Source organism: Phasianus colchicus, chromosome 9 (genome assembly GCF_987193195.1).
Source record: "Phasianus colchicus chromosome 9, bPhaCol1.hap1.1, whole genome shotgun sequence".
Lineage (NCBI taxonomy): Eukaryota > Metazoa > Chordata > Aves > Galliformes > Phasianidae > Phasianus > Phasianus colchicus.
In genome coordinates, this window is record NC_143444.1 from 14,065,727 (window position 1) to 14,089,292 (window position 23,566).

The 23,566-nt window shown below is 33.9% G+C and overlaps 1 long non-coding RNA gene across 3 annotated transcripts in view; it reads right to left on the reverse strand.

Annotated features, from left to right (window-relative positions):
* The window catches only part of LOC149916829 (uncharacterized), a 52,089-nt gene extending 32,780 nt beyond the window's left edge, over positions 1-19,309 (reverse strand). For 2 of the 3 annotated variants that reach the window (XR_016469186.1, XR_016469185.1), the window contains exons 1-5: positions 18,914-19,309; positions 17,270-17,388; positions 15,482-15,558; positions 14,647-14,739; positions 10,099-10,329 (exon numbers count right to left, since the gene is read on the reverse strand). This is a non-coding gene — a long non-coding RNA (uncharacterized LOC149916829). The remainder of the gene's footprint in view (positions 1-10,098; positions 10,330-14,646; positions 14,740-15,481; positions 15,559-17,269; positions 17,389-18,913) is intronic. The other variant, XR_016469187.1, reaches the window with a different exon arrangement.
* Positions 19,310-23,566: the final 4,257 nt, after the last annotated feature.

Consider the following 23,566-nt stretch of genomic DNA (forward strand, 5'->3'; position numbering starts at 1 on the left):
GCTTGCAGCCCCTCCTAGTTTGGAGTCAAGCAGTGGACACTCTTTAGAGTGCTCAGCAGTTATGCATCCTGTACAGTGCTCAATTCTGCATATTTGGCACAACAGGGTTTGCAGACTCAGCTTTTTGCTGTTAGATGTGGTCTTAATTATACTATGGAGCAGATAGAATGAAAAGCCAAAAAAGAATAATCACAAAAACACTGCCTTCTAATTTGAAGGGAATCTAACATGGTCACACTTAAAAATAGGCTTCATATTGAAAAAAATAATTGTGTGCATTTTGCCTGGAAAGAGAGCATTTAAATCTGACCTTCATGAAATTCTTGTCTCTGTTTTAAATGTACTTGCTTTTCTTTATAGTGTCATTATGATACTAAAGACAACAAAAATTAGTAGATTTAATGAACATGATGTCATTTTCAGTTTTCAAGTTACAACATAAATATGTTTCTGTCAAAGAAAAAGCAAAAAGGCAAAAAGAAATCTTGCCTAAATATGAGACAAAATTATATTTCTAGATACCAATGAATAAGAAGTAACAGATGTTATGAAGCGAAGAACTTTGTATCATAGTATTTGTCTTCATTGATAGACTGTCAGAATGATTTTTCAAACTATTCTGAAGTAGAACTGAAAATAGGAGGAGGAGCATTTATGACTTTTTTCTTCCATAGCCTCTTCATATACGAAAAAAGCAGAGTTCCAGGGGCTGCTGAATGCACATTATACATCAGGTATTACTGTTCCTTCAGGCAACATCATCTTTTCACTAGTATTTTTACTAATTTTTATATGTCACTATAATAGGTGGCTTGGCATTAGCTTAGAAATGGTTATCATAGTATTTGTATCATTGGAAAAATGTGTTGTTTTGATCTTAAGTTTTGTATCTGACTTTTGGAATAGCATTTTGGGGGTGAGGGTTCTCATACACACACACACACAAATTCTAATTATAATATCTTACAGAGACATGAAAAAAAAGCAGGGGGAAACCACATAGAAGATTCCCAAGGCAAGTGTTGACAGTGATAAAAATGTTAATCTCTAGCAAATAATCATTTTCATTCACATTAAAAAAAAAAAAAAAGAAAAAAAAAGAAAAAAGAAAAGAAATCACAACTATAAATGAGTATTTCTGTATATTTTGAACCCTGTGGTTTTTAGTGTTCAAAATATACAAAAATACTCACTCATAGTCAAAACCAGAAGCACTGGAAAAAAATAATGGAAGATGACTTCTCAGTTCCCAGTCCGTGATGGCTCAAGGGCAAAACTGAAGTTCTGTGTAAAGGCTGAAATGAAGACATTGAAGTTGACATTAAAAGGCAGATCCTCATGAATTTTAGTAAACTTCACTGAAATCTCTTCATTGCCTGCAAGGACAGAATTCAACCACTGTAAAGTTCTAAAGCCATAAGAAACTCCAGGAAATTGCCTTGTTTCATTTGGCTGGAATCTGGTTATTTTAACTTAGAGAGTAGGCAGGCTGAAGTTCTGGGGCCATCTTCAAAAATGTACAATTAAAAATAATGCACAGTTGTACAATTTGAGAAATTAAATTATTCAGCTGATATTGAGTCATAGTTCTCAGTGGTATAAAAACAAAACAAAACAGAGACATCTTTGTGATATATTTCTAATGGCAGTAATATGTGCTAAAGTTATCATGTATAAAGAATTATAAAGAATTATAAAGAATTATAAAGCCTTATAAAGATTATAAAGAATTATAAAGCATAAGCATTTTATTTCATGTAGCTCATTGAGTGGGAAGGACACAAACAATCTCGTGTACTGTTTGTTTGTCACACATTTTCAATTCTTTTTTTGGTCACGAGAAGCAATAAATACAATTTCTAGGTATAGAAATACAGTGTTGTGGAAAACAAAAATTAACATTTCATTTGTATTTGAATGCTTATTTTCATTTCTCTGTTAATTAACACTGAAAATATATACTGCTTTTTAAAAACAGTATCACAGACCTGGAATGCAGAGGAATATGAAACCACGTTGTGAAGCTTCACCATCTTTCTATATTCATTCACATTTCCTTAACATACATTCATTTTTTCATTTCTCTTTTTTATAACATTAAGTTCTTAATACAGGTAGGAACAAGTTAATGAGTAGTTTTACTTCATTTGGCTTAAAGGACAATAACTAATGCTCACTCTAAGCATTTTATTCATGTAGCTTATTCTGCCTACTGCAATGTCTTCTTCCTAAGGGCTTATTAGATTTTCAAGGCAAATGATTAATTGTCGAATATAACATATTTTCTCCAGCACAGAAGAATGAATGGGTTATTGTATTCATGTTAGGCAGGTAATCCATGAACGTGTCACTTGATGTATCCGCTATCATCATTTACTATAATGGAGATCTAATCTACATGCATTTCCTTGCCTGTGGCTGACCTGTTTGTAGCAATGGTAACAGTGAGGCTACAAGATTTATCGCTATTCTAAAACAGCTTTATTTAAAGAAGAACATGCAACAGTGGCCGAAGAATTAATTAGAATGATTGTGCAACTTATTTAATGCTTGTCAAGACATTTAGGAACAAATATCCAGAAAATATTTTCTATTTTTCACAATTCAGCTTTCACAATTGGGCTTAGAGCGTGGTCACTAATGACATATCTTCTTGCTATGATACCATACTGTTCCCAGTTGGGAGTCACACATTCAACCTATCTGATACACAGCATGAGCAAAATCTCTCAAATGTTTAAGGTCATGTCTGTGAGAAATGTTTCCTACTTCATTTACTGGAAGGAGCCAAGCAACAATAGGCACAACTATTGGCCTGAGATCTAAAGCATTCAGCTTTTGGCTTCTGTGAACCAAATACGGTTCTTTCAAGCTTGCCTTGCTTTAGTTTGCATATGGTCTGAATTGTATTGTAGTCACCTTCTAGGAGTATGTTATGTGGGCCACAACTCTTATATTCCAGTATTCTCAGAAATGGAATATGAGCCAGTGTTCTCTCTCATTGCCTAATGACTTCTAATCATCTATGCAAAGTGCTATTATTCTCTTTATGTGTTCTCAGAACTTTAATTCTTTCTCAATTGTAGAGCATTGCTCCACGTCTTACAAGCGTACCCATCTACAGTTTTCATTCAGTTACACTTGTTTAGAGAACAAAAATGTCAGGAAACTTTTGATCATATGAAACACCAACTCTAAATATGGGTTCTATGGAATTTATAGGTTTTATATATTTTATATTTCTAGCAATTAATAATTTTGTTTGATTGGTAGTAACATGTTTCTTTACGCATTGCAACCAGACAAGGAGAGTATATAAAAGACTTTTGTTAGCAGAAATGTCACCCCAAGGGCTAATGCCCATGGAATGTCAAAAGATGGATGTCCACATGACATATTGCGCTATCAAAAACATCTCTAATCATTAACACCCCCATTTTCAGTGGATAATTTATTTTTCCTTTGCCTAGAATTGTGTGTCTTTATGTGTGTGAATATAAGGACACTAGATTAAATCCACAGACTTAATATTTTAAAACTAAGATTCTGAAAGTGAGTTGAATTCATATTAGTGAATTAACATGCAGTGTCTCTGGCCACTGGGTGTCAATATTGACACATATCATATCAAAGAAGAAGAATTTAATAGGCAGCAAAAACCAAAGCTACTTTTTACTCACAATGGTGCACATAACTGTGCTGGATTGAATGTCTTTGCGATCAGGTGTATCTATCATCCTCACAATGGTAGTTTTACTTTGTAACTGCTTAAGCAAAAAATGTAACTATGCTGCTACAGTCTAGAAATAAGTTTGGAAGAAATATACCAATATATTCCTAAATGTTCATTTTGAACACTGTTGTGACAGCAGTATTCACTGTTGTCTTTAGATACCAAATATATATTAAATACCTTCACAATCAACTTTAAAATTCTTGAGTACCAAAATTCACTAATATGGTTTGCTTTTGATCTCCCACAACTTTTGGGAAATACATGTAACCAACTCCATCCACTCCCACAGTTCATAGACAATTACATTCTTCCAGTTAAGCAGTCAGTTGTGATTAAGATAATCTGCTGACACAGCACAAAGTTAGCAACCTGAAACAGCTGCAAACTTCTGTCTTTCAACTTCCTCCTATTTCTTCTCCTTTTTCTTTATTGCAGTATAGTAACTGTATTAAAACCCGGGCAGGATCATGCCCATGCAGATTCATGACTACTTATCACATAATTCTATTATTCCTAAAGGGAACTCATAATTTAATTAAGCTGAGCACTCTCTGTTCAACTTGGTAAACAAATAGACACCCCACATGCTAATTATAAAAACCCATCTGCAGATTTATCAAGAATCAGAATGATTTGTGGAGAACAGATATTTTTGGCTCCCATCAATGACTTTTCCCTTTTCCGACAAAAACTCCACAATAAAAACTTTAGAGAAGAGGACCAAAAGCAATGCTGTCTTGCTAGTCTCAAAAATTCAGAGTAATTAAGCATTCTTATCCTCCCAGTCAATATCCAATTAATACTGGATAATCAGCACTTCAACCTACTGACAGGATCACTGAATGTAAGTAGGAAAGTAAGGAAGATTTAAGCTACAGGATCGCAGTTCTGGTGCAATAAGGAATTGACACAGACAGTCAATATATGCCAAGTTTCCATCCACTTTTTCCCAACTTCTCCAGTAACTGCACAAGTTTCCAACAGTTTATGTTCAAGAGCTGATTTCTGCTACTTCCAATAGTTACACTAATTAGTTTTTCAATTCAAGACCAACGTAGTAGTTGAGACTGTACATATAAAGAATCTGAAACAATAAAATATGTAGACCTTCACTGTGTTCTTTTCATCATCAAATTAACTCACTACAAAGAAAGGTCCTTTGGGAATGTCCTTCTGGCTTCAAAATTAATGCTGTTCAGAATTCTGAGCTGAACCCTTTGATAAAAGTTATTGTTGGAAGACAGATGCCAACCTATTATCGTTAAGTCAATGAAGGAGCCTACAGTAAAAAATGGCAGCTGGGATAAGTATTTAACATATAAAAATTAATCTCTGTTTATGTCCTCCGAAACTCCTATGTTGCTGTTAAAAAATTGGGTAGGAATAATTGAGCCACACTAAACCTGCAGTTCAGAGAATGCAACATACCTGCACTTCAGCGTCACATACATTACAAAATTATACGTAGTAAGTGCAGAATTTTGCTCAAAGCTGCAAATGACTTTAGCTATTTGCATAGGTGTCTTTTCTAACAAATACCTTCTGAGTCCTATTCTTTCGTATTCCTCAACAAAAGAGAAGTAGGTAGCAGAACTCTGTCTTCCTGCTTTAGATAAAATAAGTTACTACAGGGTATCTATGGATGTTTGGTGCTTGGCTGCAGTATTCTTAATTGTTCAAGTGTGCTTCAAACACCAGGAAATCTCTGTGACTGCTCCATATCTCTCAACATTTCAGATAAGGAGCTCTCTCCTAAAGCAGCTTCAGGCCTGAAAACCATTCTGCTCAGCTACATAGGGGCTGGCATTATCTATCCTCAATATTCTTTACCATCTTAACAAAAAAAAAAAACAAAAAAACAAAAAATAAAAAATTAAAAAGTGCTGTAACTGTCAAAAGAAAAAACTTAGTACTTAGTATTCCATTTTTTGTTATTCATAATAGCAGGCAATAATTAAGATTTAGATACAGATGATGTTGTACAGAAATAGAATTTTACCTGGCTTATTCATAACATTTTCTTCTTAACTATCCATAGTTTTAACTTTTCTGAGCAACTCTGTCAGAGCACTGGCTTGCTGGTAAGGGGAGATGCAGTTACAAGTTTCTCTTCTACATGCAACTTGGATGGCAGAAAAGAAGGGAGACTCACTACACAAGCAGAATGAAATCTGTTGCACTCTTGGAACATTCCTGCCATCTAGAAAACCAGGCTGCAAAACCTTCAGGTGTAACACAGAAAGCATCTGCAGTTCAGTTCACGAGAAGCAGTTTATGCTGATCTGTTTCCAAAGTTTAAAACATTTATTAAAATAAGCCTTCTGGGAATACGTACTATGACACACAGCCAAATAATAGACACTCAGATTTTGGTTTTGATACTCAAAATAGCTGTAAAATTATAAATTCAAATCTAAGCTAGTTAAAATAGCACTATGAAAAATTATGCATCTCTGTTAGGTTGTATATCTAAACAAATCATTTATATTTACTTATTCAGTTTAATTAATGTAATAAAAAAAAAAATAATAATTCAAATCTTATTAAATTTGAAAACCAACCAAGAAAATATAAAGATACTAATTATCCCAACATGGCCAGCGATCTAACGTTGTTCAAATGTTGCTAATAAATGTATTCCAATTAAATTAAAGGTTTCTCTTTAAACTTCTTCCTTATCTGATACAAAATAATGTATAGAGCTGCAGAAACCTTTACTAGGTGTTACTAAGTGAAAATATAACAGGGCAAAGAGCAATGTCCTGGAAGTTACTGCTTTCTTAGGATTTGCTAGATCTTCAAGTCAAATTGCTTATTTTATGGAAAGCAGAGAAACGCCTTGTGCAAATTCCTAATACCATTCAGGTCTCTCGTTTCAGGAGCAAAATTGTAATTGTGTCATCGTGACTCAGTGGAAATTCATTATAACATTGCCTTCAGTCTCTTGAAATAAATCCTTGAGAAATCTTCCAAGGGCAATCTTTCTATAACTCAAAAGTCCATTAGTTTTTTGTTTGTTTGCTTGTTTACTTCTTTTTATAATCCTGTGGAGCTGGTGTCTAAAAGATTATGCAAGATCTTGAATACATAAGATTAAGCTGTTAATCCACATAAAATATCTATGCAGATGCTTAACACATTCAGATTTTCCTGAGATTAGATCGGTAAAAATACTAAGAACTCAGTGAATTCATTGTTCTATACTTTTCTATAGCACTTTTTCCTTCATAGTAACTGGACATTCTTGCTGGCTGTTGGCAGTCTCAGGTATCTCCCTGCACAGTTAGTCAGAATGTCTATATACTTCAGTAGGAACTCTTGCCAAAAAGACCACAGGTCTGAACTTTTGATTGCTTTTGCTAATCTTTTGCTACAGTCACTGTAAATTTAAGTGGACTGATCTCAGAAGATGATGAAGGATTTTAAAGGCTACAGTTTGCTGCTTTGTACCTATTTCATGATGTGCAAGTTCAGGCAGTTTATCCAAGGATCTACACTAGCAGACAAGAGATAGTACAATCTGACACACTGCTCATATTATGGAATCCAAAGATGATTCAGCTCATTTAACTGCATTTTGGCAGCAGATAAGTCTGGGTTCCAGGCAGCAAAGTTTAGAAGGTTATTCATCATCACCCTAAAATAATGAGGTACATCTAAGTTAGCTTGTTAATTGTCTTGACTCCACTGAGTGAATAAATTCATTTTTATTGATGCTTACTGGAACCTAAGTAGACATGCTGATTAGATATGAAGCTCTATATTTAGGCATCAAAATTAATGAAAGGTGAATCTCTTTGAGATAAAAGCCAGCTGAATCCTATCCCAGATATCCAAAACCACTATTTATATTATATTCCTAGCAATGCTGCTTTGTTTTGCTGAGGATCCTGTGGATCCTAATCACAATTTCCCACATGCAAAATATGGCACACAGTGGTGTCCTTGAGAAAATTTTCAGTAAGTTACTATACTGAATACATCAGTGTGAAATTAATCTTCCATCCACTGTGCTATGTCCATCTACCGTGGCACGTAGCTGCTCTTACCACACACTCTACTTCCTTCCACCCTGAAGAATTTTACGCAGTAAGAGCAGAACAGTTACATTTCCCTTCTGTCCCATTTCCTACACATTAACTCACATTTAAGGAGTTGCATGGATGCACTGAATGGGTGACTACCTTGTTAAGTGAATCCAGGCAAATCAGTTTATGGGTCTTTCCCAGAAGCCAGTACTTCTCATACTACACTACGCAGAACTATGATTTAATGCTTTGTACAGGATATAAAACAATGGGTCCTCTTCTCATACAATGCTTCAAGTACTATAATGGTGTATTTGTTTGCTCCTCTCTCATCAAGAAAATGTAGATCTTCAAAGATTTTCTCTTAAACCTCAGTTATTTTGCTGCATTAATAGAGTGACTGATAACACAATTTCATTTGGCCTTTCACTGCAAATCACACTTTTCTCTCGGATTAACCATTCTTTTCTTGATTATGCTTTCTCTAATCCAAATCCTTCAAAAATACTGAAATACAAGAGGGAGATTATTGTAATCTATCATAAAGCCCAATGCTACTTTATTTTGTACTATAAAAGGAGAAAATCCTTTTTATAGAATTGGCTTTCTTCATAAGCAGAAGGACTACTTTAGAACATAACAGCTAAAATATTGAATTTCACTGATTCAAAGCAGCATGATCCTACTTTAACAGGAATCAATCTTGGAATTCTCTTTTAATTTATTTTTTGCCAAATAAGAATAGTAGTTTAATACTTGTTCTACAAGTTCACAGTAAGGTCTAACTTTCAGTGCATTACATTAAAATTACTTTTCCTTTAGACACGTGGTGAGGGATAGACAAGGCCTGAATGAATTTTAGCAATTTCCCTGGATCTTTGACCAAACACCCTACCTCATATGACTTTAATAGAGATTTTACTCTTTAGAAATTGAGGCTACAGTTCCAAAGACAGAAAACTTAAGATATGTTCCTACAATCACTGTTTTGTCACATACACGAGAGTTCTGCAGCCACTATGAACTCTAATGGAGTTGAGATGAACGTTTGAAGTAAAAAAATTATTCATGACCAGGTTGCATTACTGGCATTATACATAGGTCTCACCAAAAGTAATGCCTCCTATTTAGTTCCTAAACAAAAGGAGTTCCTAAAAGAAATCGGAATAGCCCAGACTAGTACTGTAGAAACTGAGTACAGAGGTCACTCCTAAAGTAATGCCGTCTATTTATTTCCATTGAAAGAACAACAAAGAGCACAAGAACACTACTGGATAGAGCAAATCCATAGCTACATTGTTTTTCAACATAGTCACCACCATTAACCAATTTACATGGATGAGCAGATAGAGATACTCTTCCTCTTGTGGTGTGACAGCTGTGCACAGCCATCTGGAACATGGCTTGTCTTTCCTGTCACTGTTGTCACTACTGAAACACACCCCCCACTGCTGACATCCACTCTCTGGTCTCCATAAAAGTTCAGCAAGTATTGATGAATGTTAATGAGTGCCATTTTTTCCTCATGGAGGAATTCAGTGACACACCTTTGCTTCCTATGCACTTCCATGTCAGACACCATTTGTCACACTGCCCCTGTGCTGCTGTCTGTCACGTGGCAACAAAAATCATAAAGGAATACTGGTGGAAAGGTTCAACCCCTAACTACCTTACGACAAACATACGTCTGTGATGTCATGGGCCAACACAATAAAATAGGAATCATTAATCATATTAACTATTAGACCACTCAGCTTTAATAAAAGTAAAGCTATTTAAAATTAGTTTCTGTAATATAGTTGTACAGCATTAAAAGGAAAGAACAGTGCAGATACCTGTCTGCCTTGCTGTCTTTCCCATGCAATTAAAACAGCCAGTGAATATTCCAATACAATTTGAACTCTGATTTCCAAATTCCTGTCAAGCCTCTTCCCTTCGTGCTGTCCATTCAAAACCAAGCTCTCACAGGGTAATACAAATACATGCATACAACTGTGATTCATGAAGCAAAAAGAATAATTCATGTGGATATACACAGTGGCAGTGGGAGTAAGATAAGTGATTTATCAAAACAGAAATGCTTTCGTCCTAATGACTATTGCACAACCATTTAGATAAGAAAGAATGCAAACAGATGCATATCAGGGAGCAAAGCTAATTTGGCACAATGGTGCACATGATGAATACATGGTCTTTTCTATCTTTTTCATTCTCAAATAATCAACTTTTATAATAAGCTTTTTTATTTTTTTTAAATACACTTTTACTACCAAAGAATGCTAACAAACAAATCCCAATTCATCACCACTGTACTTGTAGGACATTTGTACTCACCGCTTATCTTCCATGTAGTAACTCTTCTTTCTTTGGATGTCATACTGATTGACAGATTCCTCTCCAAAACAAACTTCCAGTTGTTTTCTCCAGTTTCATTCTCATCTTTCTCCAGAGTCTGGTTTGGTTTTCAGAAGTATCATTTCTAATGTGCAGATGAATCACAGACAAAAGACTATTTAACATTAAGTGCAACAGTAGTTCTTGTTGACAGTGGCCCAAGCAGAATGGCTGGAATAGAGAGATCATTTTATGAACCAGTTTCTCACAGTCTCCTTCCATCTGTTCACATGCATGGAGAAAAGCCGTGATACAAAAAAATGCACTGTTTCTATTGATGTTCTATTCCACCTCTCAAGTTGTGTTTTATCTATACAGTATCTGAAATATCAAGTTCCAACACTACTATGGGCATATAAAATTATATGCACAGTTCATCTGCTTGAGCCATTGCTCACATAAATTCTTGTGCCACTTCCTGCAACACCTGTTCTTTAAGTCCATCTATCACATTGATAGACTATTCTGGAAACTGTACCTGCTGAACATGTAAACAGCAGAAAGTTCTATCTGGAATAAACAATTTAGTTTAAGAATCATATTTAGTATTTTCCATATATTGCAAATAATGAGCATTTAAAAAGAACAGTGTCGTAAGCTCATTCAGATAGAGAAAACAGATTCAAGGAAGACTGTTTGCTGTAGTCAACATAAAGAACTTCAATTTAAAAAAAAAATTATTAACCAGAGTCAGAGTCTGAACTGGAAATTGATAGATTTAGTATTGTTTCTTTTAATTCTTCCAGATAGCAGATTTGCTAAAAATGAAAATTATTTTTGTTGAGAAGCCATGTTTTTAAAATAACTCTCTCAACATAGGAAAGTTACCAGAAAAGGTATTGCTCCTCACTTCTCTTTTACTGTAAATGTCTTGCTAATTCACTAAACACAACATTTCATTTTTATTCTGGACTTCTGAAATTCTGTTGAGAAGTTCTTTTGTCAACAACAGCGTTCTTTTCACAATCGTTCACAATCATTTCAGTAAGTCTTTGGGTGTGGAGTAAAAACTTTCTTTCTAGGCCAAAGCATTTTATCATTGTAATTGAAATGTAACACTTGATATCAGCTGTCACATCTTGAGGGAAAATCTGTTGTAGCTTCAAAATATTTTTAGCCAATATTAAAAACTTTCTTTTTTTTACTGAATCTGTGTAATAGCTGTATTCTACAACTTTCAAACCTTCTTTATGTTTTCTCCAACAATTCAGTCAGAAACAAGAGTTTGTGACTTCATTATTGCTATTATCATTGTTAGTGATAAATATGCAGGCTTATTTTGCTGTAAAATAAAATGTGGCCAGACTATTACAGAGCTAACTTGCAAGAAAAGGATTTAGTATGTAGACTTTAAGAGAAAGTAGGAGCCCTAGCCACAGATCAGAACTGTATTATGTCAGTTGCCGTAAGAGCAGAGCAAAAAACACATCTCCTACTGTAAAGAGTTAGCAGAAAACAGGAAGAATGTACATCTTATTGTAGGGAGCAGAGACAGCATGATAAATTAAGCATATCTCTTAATGTGTGTGTAAAATGACAGTTTCATGCCAGTGACTAGATGGAATACTGAAATTGATGATTTTTAAAAGTCCTTTCAGACTCAATCCATTTATTGATTCTATTACTGTAATATGTACCAGGAATGCTCACATTTTTGCTAAGGGACCCATCCTCAGAAAAGATAAACAAATGCATTCTCTTAATGTAAAATCTAAAGCACAAGGATAATATAGCCTTAACTGACTGCTCTGCATTTTAATTTTTCTTTGCATCATAATGTTTATTAGGATTTCAGCAGCATCTTATGGAACATAAAATTATACTACTTACATATTTCTTTCACAAAATACTTATAATGCACCATTTGGTTTGTGGTTCATTTTCAGTAAAGTTCTTTTAAAATCAAATACTTCTCTTTTTTTATGGATCTGACTTCTGTAGCTCCCAGCTCAGGTCTGCAGGTCAACAAGCATCTGCTGCCAGCTGGCTTTGCATAGCTTGGCACTTGCATTTGTATAAAGAAATGTATAAAAATGAAGGGCAAAGTTCTAACCTTTTGATTTAGACTGTGAGTATGAACTGCTTTTTTCCTTTCTGATTATGTGAGAATTTCAAGGCATACAACCATTTCTGGGGATAAATAAATAAATAAATAAATAACAGTTGATAACTTGAAGTGGATTTTTTCCTATGATGATGTCAGCACAAACTTTATTTCGGTGTAATTGAATCTTATGATTGGATGCCAAGCCATGTTGCCCATACAGTTTGTGAAAAGTTTGTTAAAAGCTAAAATAAAAATTCTGAAAATAAGGTATTTTCCCAAATAAACATCAACAAGAAGCCAGTGCTACTGCTCCCATGAAAAGACTAAAAGTCAACAGCCCAGGAAACACCAACCAACCTTCTAAATATTTTTCCAGTGAAGTCCAATGATATCCTTCTGCTTTAAATCCCTATCACGTATTATGTTTACTCATTCATAGGCTGAAGTTCCTCATGGTCAGGTAATAACCACTTGTTCCCTTGCCACTGTTATCCTCAAGCTCTTCTTGTGCAGTGTTAAACTTCAAGAAAACACCTACATTCCTGGAAATGCCTTAACTCTATCCATTTTGATATCACGCTTGCCTTTACCACATCTATCTTTGTGACTAATTATTTCCCTAATGCATATTATTTTACATCTGCCTCACCTTCTATTTTTATAGTATTCTGACATTAATCTCTGCTGATTCACAGTTGCATGGATAAGCATATGAAAACTGACATTTTATTTTGATAATATTAATTTGAAGTAAAGTATTTCTGCTCATAAGCAATTTGCCCATTTGTACAGCATAGAACAAACAATCTCTTTAAACTTTCTTACATTTTTACTGAATAGTTTATAAAGAACTGTCGTACAACGCATTTAAGCAGAATCTACAAGAGAGTCAACTTCCTACCATATTTGTTCTGAAGTATTAAAAATGTCACTTGTTTGTGTATATGGTTTTACTGATAATAACTGGGCTAAATCAGGCAACAATAAGGATCCCCCCCTTAGCTGAATATGAAACAACAGACTAAGGATAAAGCAGCAAAATTCTTCACAGCTTCAGTATGAATGGGATTTCACTGACTAGGATGTATACTATCATGCATAGATACATACAAAATGGACAATGTTTTTGCCTTAGCAAGTCTTAAACAATGAATTTAAATACCTCCCTTTAAATAAAGAAACATGGCTATTACTACAGCATAGCTAATTGTAAAAAGCAAGTGCTCACACTGTGAAATAAGTACCTGCTAACAGATACACTTCAGATAAAAAGAAAAAGAAATCATTTATCAGTAGATTACAAAGTTTTTATTTTTATTTCGTTTTGTAAATTGTGGTGTTGTTTCTTTTTCCATTTTTGAAAATCTTTAGAAAATACAGATATTCTTTCGAATAGAATTTCATTGTTGACCAATTCTAGTAATTGTCAATTATTATCTCTATATTAATTTTGGCAAACTGTCTTTAAAATGTGCTACACAAATGTTTATTTTTGAGTTATATCTGATCAGCTTAAATGTCCGTATGGTTTGCTTTGGATAGATCATTGAAACCATTTTCTGAAACAATATGGGGCAATTTTTTAGAAAGCTTTATGAAACAGAAACACTGGCATTTCTTAAATTACTGTGTGCCTGATTTAGCACAATCTGCCATTCGTTGACAAACAGAAAAGTGCTGAAATCCCCTTGGTGTTCTTTGTAACAGGGCAGATGGCTCCCATCTCCCTGAAGTTTTATTTTGTTTTCCTCTTCTCTCCAAAGACAAACTTGGTAAAACTATGACCAAAAAAAAAAAAAAAAAAAAAAACCAACCAAACAAAAAAACCCCACATACTGTACTGTACAGAATAACAAGTTCAGACACTTTATGAGAAACTTACATATTGTTTTAAAGTAGAATGCTACTTTCTTGGGAGCTGAGGTGTTTATAGGACTATAAAATGCCTGGGATGACTCCAAGATATATTGTACCCAAAATATTTACAAGCAAAATTGTCTTCAGACTTTCAGGAAAGAAAAATAATGAAAAAAAAATCCATTATGTAACCTGATCAAAGTCACTGATATAAATAATAAGCAGAGATTAAATCTGCAAAATAGTTACCCATGGCAGTTTTCTGTAACTATGGATAGATAATTCATTCTCAGTCAACATAGATGAAAACTAAAGTTACAAAGAATATTCACTGGACTTCCCAGCAGTCTGCTAACAAGCACAGGCATGCAGATTTCTAAGAGTTTTTGGTTCAGTTCCAGGCTCAGGAAAATCAAGTTTTATGATGATCATAAGTCCAGTTCTAGTTCCTTATGAAAACCACTTTGTATTGTTAATTTTCTATACATGTTTTTTCTGTTTCTGCATGGTTTCAAACTTCCTTAACAACTCCGTTCATCGCCTCCTCATCTATTACTTACACCCAAGCTCTTCCTTCTACTCACACTTAGCATCTTTTTCCTTCAGCCTTCTCCATCAGCGTATTCGTCTCATCTTCCTTCTGTGCAAAAACCGGTAAGACCATCCACATAAAATAACTGGAAGTAGAAGAAAAGCAGATGCTTCAGTACCAATTGCACTCTTCAAGTTACTGCAGATAGGTAAACAAAAATTAAAAATAATAATAATAAAAAAAAGACTTAGGTTGGACAGGAGAGAATCCAGTGCAGATGGGTAAATTGCAAAAAAAGACATCTGTCTTGAGAATGCATAAACTGCATATTTTACACATGCCATATGCATATGTTGATTTCCTTGGACTCAAAAGGAAACTCAAACTTACAACTTACTGGGCACACTTCCTGCCATATTTCCAACCCTTTTTCCAAATAGAGTTGCCAAGGTTTCTCCAGGGAGACTCAGTAGAAATATTGACCTTGCTGAAAAATGTCTTCCTTAATTTCCCTAACTGGTAAGAAACTAATACATTTTCATAAATCTAAGCAATAAGAACAAAATTCAAACAAGTTCAAGAAATCCCTCTCTTAAAAAAAAAAAAAAAACAGAAAAAAATGACCAAGTTTGCCAAATCAGAAGCATGCTAAAATGAGGTTTCCTAGTGATAAATACTGAGTAACATAGAGGTACAGAATTACCAGCTCCATGAGTTAAATATAAGCTTAATTCTGCTGTGGAAAGCGGAAACAATCCAGTCAGCATTGTTCTTTTGATCAACTATGACTTATTTGTCGAGATTTCTATTTAAACTGAAAATAAGTTGAAGTCTGTTATTTCTTCTTTGATGGAAATGGTGGAATGGTCAAATGAGGGACCTCATACCTGACTTTAGAAATTTTGTGAACTTCTTTCATTCTGCTACTTGTGAAGGAGGGGAGTTTCTATTCTTACACACCTGGCTGTGGGGATAAGGAAACCAAATGAGCAAGTGGGAAAGGACTAGATGTTATCCTACAGACATTCCTAAGAGATCACTAACAGTGAGAGAAGCAAGAAAGTTATTACATTGCACGTGAAAAAACATCAGTGTCTCTAGATTCCTCATCACACAGGTTGTTTAGAAAAACTTAGTTTCACTTCGGTTCAGATTACTCTGCCTTGATAGCTACAGGTACATCCCAAAATACGGTAGGGCATTTGTAAAATGTCATGGAGGAAACATGACTTAATCCACAGCACAGAGGGAAAATACAGCAGCAAATTATCAAGTGTGGGAAGGAAGAACATGAATTACCACCTCTGCCCAGAATAATCAAAATTTAGCTATTTTTTCAGAAAGATGTATTCAAATGAAGCAATTGATTCCAGAATCAAATTCTGTAGATTTTGAATGACCTCCAAAATATGGTGACTATAAAAAGGAGTAAGTATCAATCTACATAATCTCAGAAATGCAGCTATTTTAATAACAGCTAAACTATTATCACATTTCAAATCAGATTTAAGTATTTTCTCCTTGAATTGTGGTTTATTTTAGTTTGGCATGCATTTAACTGACACTAAAGGTACTATGCAGAACTCATGGCCCATTGTGAATAAGGACACTAGTATTCAGTTGCTTTAGATTATAAAATTCATCTGTTTTGCTGGTAATAATTTCCCTCAAGAATAGTTATTTGTACTTACTCCTGTGATTGATAATCTTGGTCCTATGGATAATTTGGATCACTGTTGTACAATTATGCCTCTCACAGAATGTAAATTATCTCATACAGGATATTACTGTATGGTTCATGAACAGGCCAGATAGGAGCAAGCACAGTAGAAAACTTGGAAGACATTTACAAAGAAAAAGTTGTGAACATTTACACAACTTTGATGAGTTTGCAGTTAGATTGCAACATATGATAATTTTAAATAGATTCTACAAATGTATGTAGAATGTAAAATCAAAGCTAATTGTGTTGGCATTTTCAGCAAACATTTCCAAAGGACTTAAAATTCCTTAAAGAACGACCATTGGACTACTCTTTCTGCATGAAAGACTTCCTCTTAAAACAACTGAGGAGATGTCATTTGTAGCACAGCACTCACTAATCTTTACAAATGTTTTTCAAAAACTCTATTTCTTCCTAAATTTCTCAACAGAAAGTGAAGCTGAAGCTGTGCACTAACCTCAGCATTGACAGTAGTGTCTCAGAACAGTCATGCAATTAAGAGTGTAAAATCTTACCATACAGGATTTTTCAATGAAACTCCATGTTATTTTTTCAGTGTAAACTTGATTGTTCAATTGTAGCTATTTCACCTTTTGTTCTCAAGATGGGTTACTAGTTCTTAGGGGTTTCATTCATTCTTTGTTTCTTTTTTTTTTTTCAGTCGTTTGCTTTAACTCTGTCTTCCACAGAAGCTTCCAGAACTGTTTACCTTTCAATTATAACTCATCCTCAAGGAAAACTTTAAAAACCTGATCATAGTGGCAGCTGAAGGGATAAAGAAATCCCCTCGAGCTATCTGCAGGGTTCTTCTGTCAGCAACCTGAATGTCAGTACTCCAGAGAGACTTGGAACAAAGCTTCAGTCGATTTACACAAGTTCAAAAGGGAAAGCTCTCTACAGGGGGTGATGCTTGTATTAGGGAATAAGCACTCTTTGTCACAGTGGAACTCACAATTTCTGAAGTAAACATATTCCAGTAGGAGATTTTTCTTCTGCATTAATTTTTCTGATTTATACATCACAATTCTTCATTTCCAAGTAAATGGATTATACAGGGGCCACTGAAGAAAACTATATATGAAACAGAAGTGCATGCTGTTGAATTATTTTACAATATAATTTGTTTATTTAACTACAGTTGACTGAGATGAATCAGGGATAAGGTATTTGCAAACTAGTAAGAACAAACTCAATACACTAATATAGATTAAAACAGGCACAAAAACCTAAAGAATGTTACAGGTCACAGTATCAATACCTGAATCAAAGCTACCTTAATTACAGCTTAGAGAGAACAGATGCCAAGAAGGCAAGAAAAAGAATGGATTCCTCCTGGACGGGAGAACATAGGAGAAAAAAAAAAAAAAAAAAAAAGATATATAAAATGGAACAAAGCTAAAATTAAATATAAAAATAATACTAAAGTAAAAAGATCTTTAGGAATAGAAATATCTAAAAATAAAGACAATAGAAATTAGACATTTATTTTAGAATATGTACTGTATAACTTTACTTGCCAAGATCATCAATATTCATCCATCTACAATGAACAGGTAAGAAGCATCAAAAACATCTTCAATATTTTCCAGGAAAATAAAATACTTGTACTTTATTAGTTTATTATTCTGAATACAGTAGCTTAAAGATGTACAAAATTCTATTGAATTGTAGAATTCTATTAAATTGGATAAGGAATATGAATAATGCCAACAACACTTCTGCTCAGACAGAACAGCTCAGACTTGCTGTCAAGGTCAGTGATTGGCTTAAAAATTCACTACACTAAACAAAAAAATCTGTACTGGCTAACTGTGGAAAAGTTGTGGCCAAATTCTTCAACAGATGACCAGGGGCTGCAGAGAATCTGACTTTACAAAATAGTGTGAACAGCTAAGATTTCTGGAAAAGATTTGGAAGATAATTTCAAAGTAATTACATGGAAACAGATCAAGAATTGATGTGGATTGTTACAATCAAAATGGTTAATATGAGCAGCTGTGTTGCCATTTATGCAAAAATCATTAACCATTCGTGCACACTCATTAATTATGTATCATGTGGAAAGTGTATGCACTAATCTTCTATAAAAACTGATTTTATCTGTGTGAAATATAATCAAAATAATGTCTTAAGACCATCTACTTGAATGTATATGACCTCAAGCTAGGGAGGGAGAGATGAATGATTCAAGACCTCCAGTTTTTTGAAAATTAATGTGGTCAAAAAAAAAAAAAAGAAAAGCCCCTTTAAAACACATCAAGTATTTGGAGAGGGATCTGTTATGTGCTAATCATCATGGCCACATCTGTAATCAGTTAAGATAGACATTTCAAAAAAAGTGATTCACAAATCAGATGAACTCCTTTCCTGGGAATACTTTGCTAGCTAATTGGCTTAGAGCAGCAAATATAGGTAAGGGAGATGAAATCCATGTTCTGTTTATATTTGTAGATTACTTTCCTCATTGAGAAAGTTACCTAAGGAAATGCAGACATACCTATTGGAAATATAGACTGAGTCTAATATTATTCCAGTCCTGTGGCCAGGGCTCAGCTTGAAGGGGTACTTGAGTCTATTGTATGAGAAACATGTGTACCTGGTGCTATTTTGTCTTCTGAAATGACCGCTACCTCTTGTTTATATGGAACACCAATTTTTAATGATTTCCTTAGCAGCTCTGAATTGCTTTTGAACATAAACTGAAATAGAAGGAATTCATTTTAAAACTTAATTTTCCTTCATATTTAAGATATTTAGTTCTATTCACAAAATTGCTATGCATTTTCTCAATTTACAATGTTTTTCATTAGGCAAAAATGTTCTAATCAGAAATTTGAGCTTATTATAGCAATTTGTAACAGTGCTTTTATAATTTCTGTAGCAGTTTTGGAATTAATGCTTAACTCAAGGCTAGAGAACACTCATTTTTCAGCTGGATTGACTTGGATGAAGCAAAATCTCCCTTATAGTTTGTTTAACAATACAATTTTGAAAGAGGGAATAACAGAAAGGAGAAAGTAGCCTTAAAAAGAAGAATGCTTTAAAAAGTGCCTTAAAGAGGAATTGGCTGACAAGTGACTTGACCAGTATGTGCAAGTGCCTTCATGAAAATGTTATGCATGATATTTAAGGACAAAGAGAAAAGCTACACATAAGTCAGTGACTGGATGTTTTAAACAAGTTTAAGTCAGAAGTCAGCACTGGGATCAATAAAGTCCTATAAAGATAAATGATCTTAGGATTTTTTTTTTTTAATGTAGCTTTTTATTTATTCTCTAAAGTGCTATAAAAATCACAGCAATCAGTAAATACGGTGGAAAAAGCACCAGTGTGGTACAGCATGTATACGTATACACTGACTTACTGAGCTCACTTACAGCACTACAAATCAGTGGCAATTAATACACACATCTTTGTATATTGCATCTGGGTCAAATTATTTGTTTGGTCTTTGTAAAAATCAGTGTAAAGTATAAATACTGTTTCATTTATACTTATCATTAACACTTCTTTGTTCTCTGTATTGACTAACTGTTCTAAAAGCAAGTGAATATGCAATGTGTTGAGAAGAAAAAACTAAATGTCCTAAAACTGATTTTCCTCACTATACAAAGAAAAAGCTATGAAATGAAATAATTCTAATTTGGAAATTCATCTTATGTAAATGCTAATTAGTATTTGATTATGTTGATTTGAGGAATTTCGTAATGAAAGCAGTTCATGCTTTGCTTTAAATGTCACACTTCCCAACCATTTCAGCAAGATGTTATCAAAACTGCAGATTCAGTTTACTCAGTAAGTAGATAATAACAAAACTGTTTCTGATTTCAAAACTTTCTGAAGGGAGTAAGAGAATACCTATAATTATGCAATTATTTCAGATCACTAAAATTTACAGAGCACCTGAGTCTTGTAGAAAAAAAAAAACCCAGTAACGTGGTTTTTAAAATCCAAGCACTTATTTCATCGTGGCACAGGTTTTCTTAAGTACTTATATTCCTTAGAAGCATGCATCTCATGATTTCAAGTGGTGCTTTTGTTTCTAAATCACTTAGGTGCTCCTAAAAATCTTATTTTCTGACATCAGTTTCATAAATATGCTTACCTTTTCCATAACTGTTCTACCTGAAGATACATAAAATACTTTTATCCTCACTTCCATAACAACTGCCAGTACAGTTTTTGATGGTGCAAAATATGATTTATATTTCTTATTTCTCTCAAATCTAAATGCATTAGAAGTCTTAAAAGTGAAAAAAATTAGGCCCTCATTTCAAAGGTTTTATTTAATTAAAAAAAAAAAAATTGGAATAAAGTATTACATACTTACAGGCAACAAAACTAAAGTCCAACAGTCTGCATTTAATAAAACCACAATTATCAGTAAAAAAAATATCTTTCTAAATGAGCATGTTGGTTCAATTTTCAGTCACACCAAAATTAAAAATCTGATTACTAAACTTTTGCCAGCTTTTATAACAGCTCCCAAGCTTAGTTTCCACTAGTGTGGTTAGCCTTTCTATTTAACCCTATCAGAAAGTTAATAATGTACTTATGAGCTCATCGATACCTCTTCAAGTAACTACCATAGACACTTACTCTAACTGAAATTCCTAAATGTTTCAATACAAACCCACTTCACCAGACTATTGAATTGTGGAAAATGACACACGTGCAAGAAGCAAGCTGAATTTTGTTGATTCTGCAGAAAAAAAACATGCAAGTCCCAAAGCCCCCAAAGCCTCCTAAATAAACCTATTCATCACCAAACTTATACTTGTGCAGGGAATATACCAGTAAATACAATTACTTAATTAGCAGTATGCCTTATTTTGGATATAAATTTTACTCAATATATAGCTTAATAGCTTTGTTATTAATCACGCCGTAATGTAAACATATTGAAGTTGTAATGTTTATTACAAATACTGCCTGAAGGAATCACCACATTATTTCATTAGATGTCAAAAAAAAAAAAAAAAAAAAAAAGTAACTGGGAAGGAGTCAAATCTAGAAATGTTATGTTTACGGATACTGAAAATACTGGGACTGGTTGTTTTTGTTTTTTTTTTTGTTGTTGTTGTTTTTTTGAAAATCACAAAGGAGATATTAAGAAATACAAGTAAAGAATGAATATTAAACATTTTCTTTCACAAGATAAGAACAAAACTCTCCAATCTGAAGGAAATCTAATCACAGTCATACAAACGGTAATAGTACAATAGAGAAACAGACTTTAGGAAGCACTGCCATTAAATATGTCACTGTCCAAAGATTTTAAAAGGATTAGATTTAGTAGTATGATTTGCAGGAATGTTCAGTTATGGTAGCGTGGACTAAGAAAAGAAGAGTTAGAGAGGATATAAAAACTAGATCTTGGTAACATTAGGCTAAAGATAATTGCTGATTATTGAGCATTAGAATAAAACAGGCAAATTGCCCTAATGATTATGTTGAATACACTATTAAAGCATCTGTGGTTGGCATCTCCTGCAAAATGAATACTGTGTTTGATGGCAACAGTATAACAATGCTCTCAATTCTAGCTGAATTGGAAAAGAAAGACAAAGAAAGGTGAAAAAAACCTATATGTGTAGAATGAGTTACATTCTGCATCTTAGGTATGAAAATTGTACTGGAGTTGTATTAGATCACATAATTCGTGTTTCAGCTACTAAGTGTAATAGTGATCTTAAAGCCTATTCCTCATTTAATAAGCCATTCTACTGACTTCACTTGAATTATTTAAGATGAATGCATGCTTGCAGCATCAAGAAATGGGCTGAAAACAAACACAATGATAACATTCAATCTTATCTACTCTTAAGCCACAATACAAATACTGAGCAATAAGAACTGAAAACACTTTGGATCTTACTGTGTCAAAATGATCATTATGTCTGTGTTGAAAATGTTTAACCAATGAAGTGTAAAGTGCTTTGTAATACATTAAGTGAACAGTAAGTATTCACTTTCTATTACCAAATCAATAGGAACTACCTCATAATAATAATACGAGATACACTAAACCTTCGTAGACTTCCTTGTATTAATTCACACACTGTAGATTCACACACTGAAGGAGAACCTGACTGAGCCCTGCTGTTTCTAGGTTGATTTAATTGCATTTAGAAAAGCTTACAAAACAACAGAGTCCAAAGTATACCAGAAGCAGCTAGAAACATGCAGTAAATAATCCCATGTAAATAACTGTTGATACATGAACGAACTTCTTTTTTTTTCTTAACGTTGTAATATTTTTTTTCAAAGTTACACTGCTCACACTCATCTTTCATTCCCCAGCAGGAACTGGGGCTAAAAGTAAGAAACAATGGGAAAAAGGAAGTAAGTGAATGCGTGGCCTTGGTACTGAAATACCCTGTATGACCTCAGTGTATCTATGGTAATAGGACTAAACCAAAATCACACACAAGGCAGTCTGAAATGAAGTAACTTCAATCTAACCTCCTTGAAAAACCTTTCCTCAAATATTAGGCTACCTATGTTGACACTACCATCATTTAGGAAAATGATGAGTATTTTGTTTATTAAATGGAGCCAAATAAAGCCATGGCATTGTAGAAATCAGCTATACAGTCTTACAGCTCCTACCAGTAGCAGAGAAAATGCTAAGATTGCAGAAGTTCTTCACAATCACTTGTCTCCAAAGCCAGTAGTATTTGCAGGGGTCTTCTGCTCTTAGAGACAGAATGAGGAAGTCAGTCTATTCTGGAGTATGAGTTGCATTGAAAATCATAATGGCATTTATCTGGCAATGGTTAAAATGACGCAAGGAACTTGGTTTATATCTGCTACCCAGACTGAAGAAACAGTCTGACCAGGAAATACAATTCTCATTTCACACCTCAAGTTTAAACTATTTGTCATAATAAATGGCATTAAACATCATATCAAAGATCATATAGCTTTGTTCATTATAAATTACAAAAGATTCTTAATGACAGGGACTCAAAAAATACTAAGAAAGCCAAAGTATCAGGATTCTTTTAAAAACAAAATGCTTAAACTGTTGTAACTGTGTGCAAATGGGTATTAGTCTATGAATTCATTTTTGTATTTGAGAAAAAAGAATCTTCACAAACCTCCTCCAACTTTCATCTCCATTAGATCATTCCACTTACTGATTTATCTTCATGACGATCGCTGTTCACTGCACTGATAAAGCAGTCGCACATAACAAACAAACAAAAATGCACTCTATCTCAATCTAGCTTCTCTCAATCCCTCA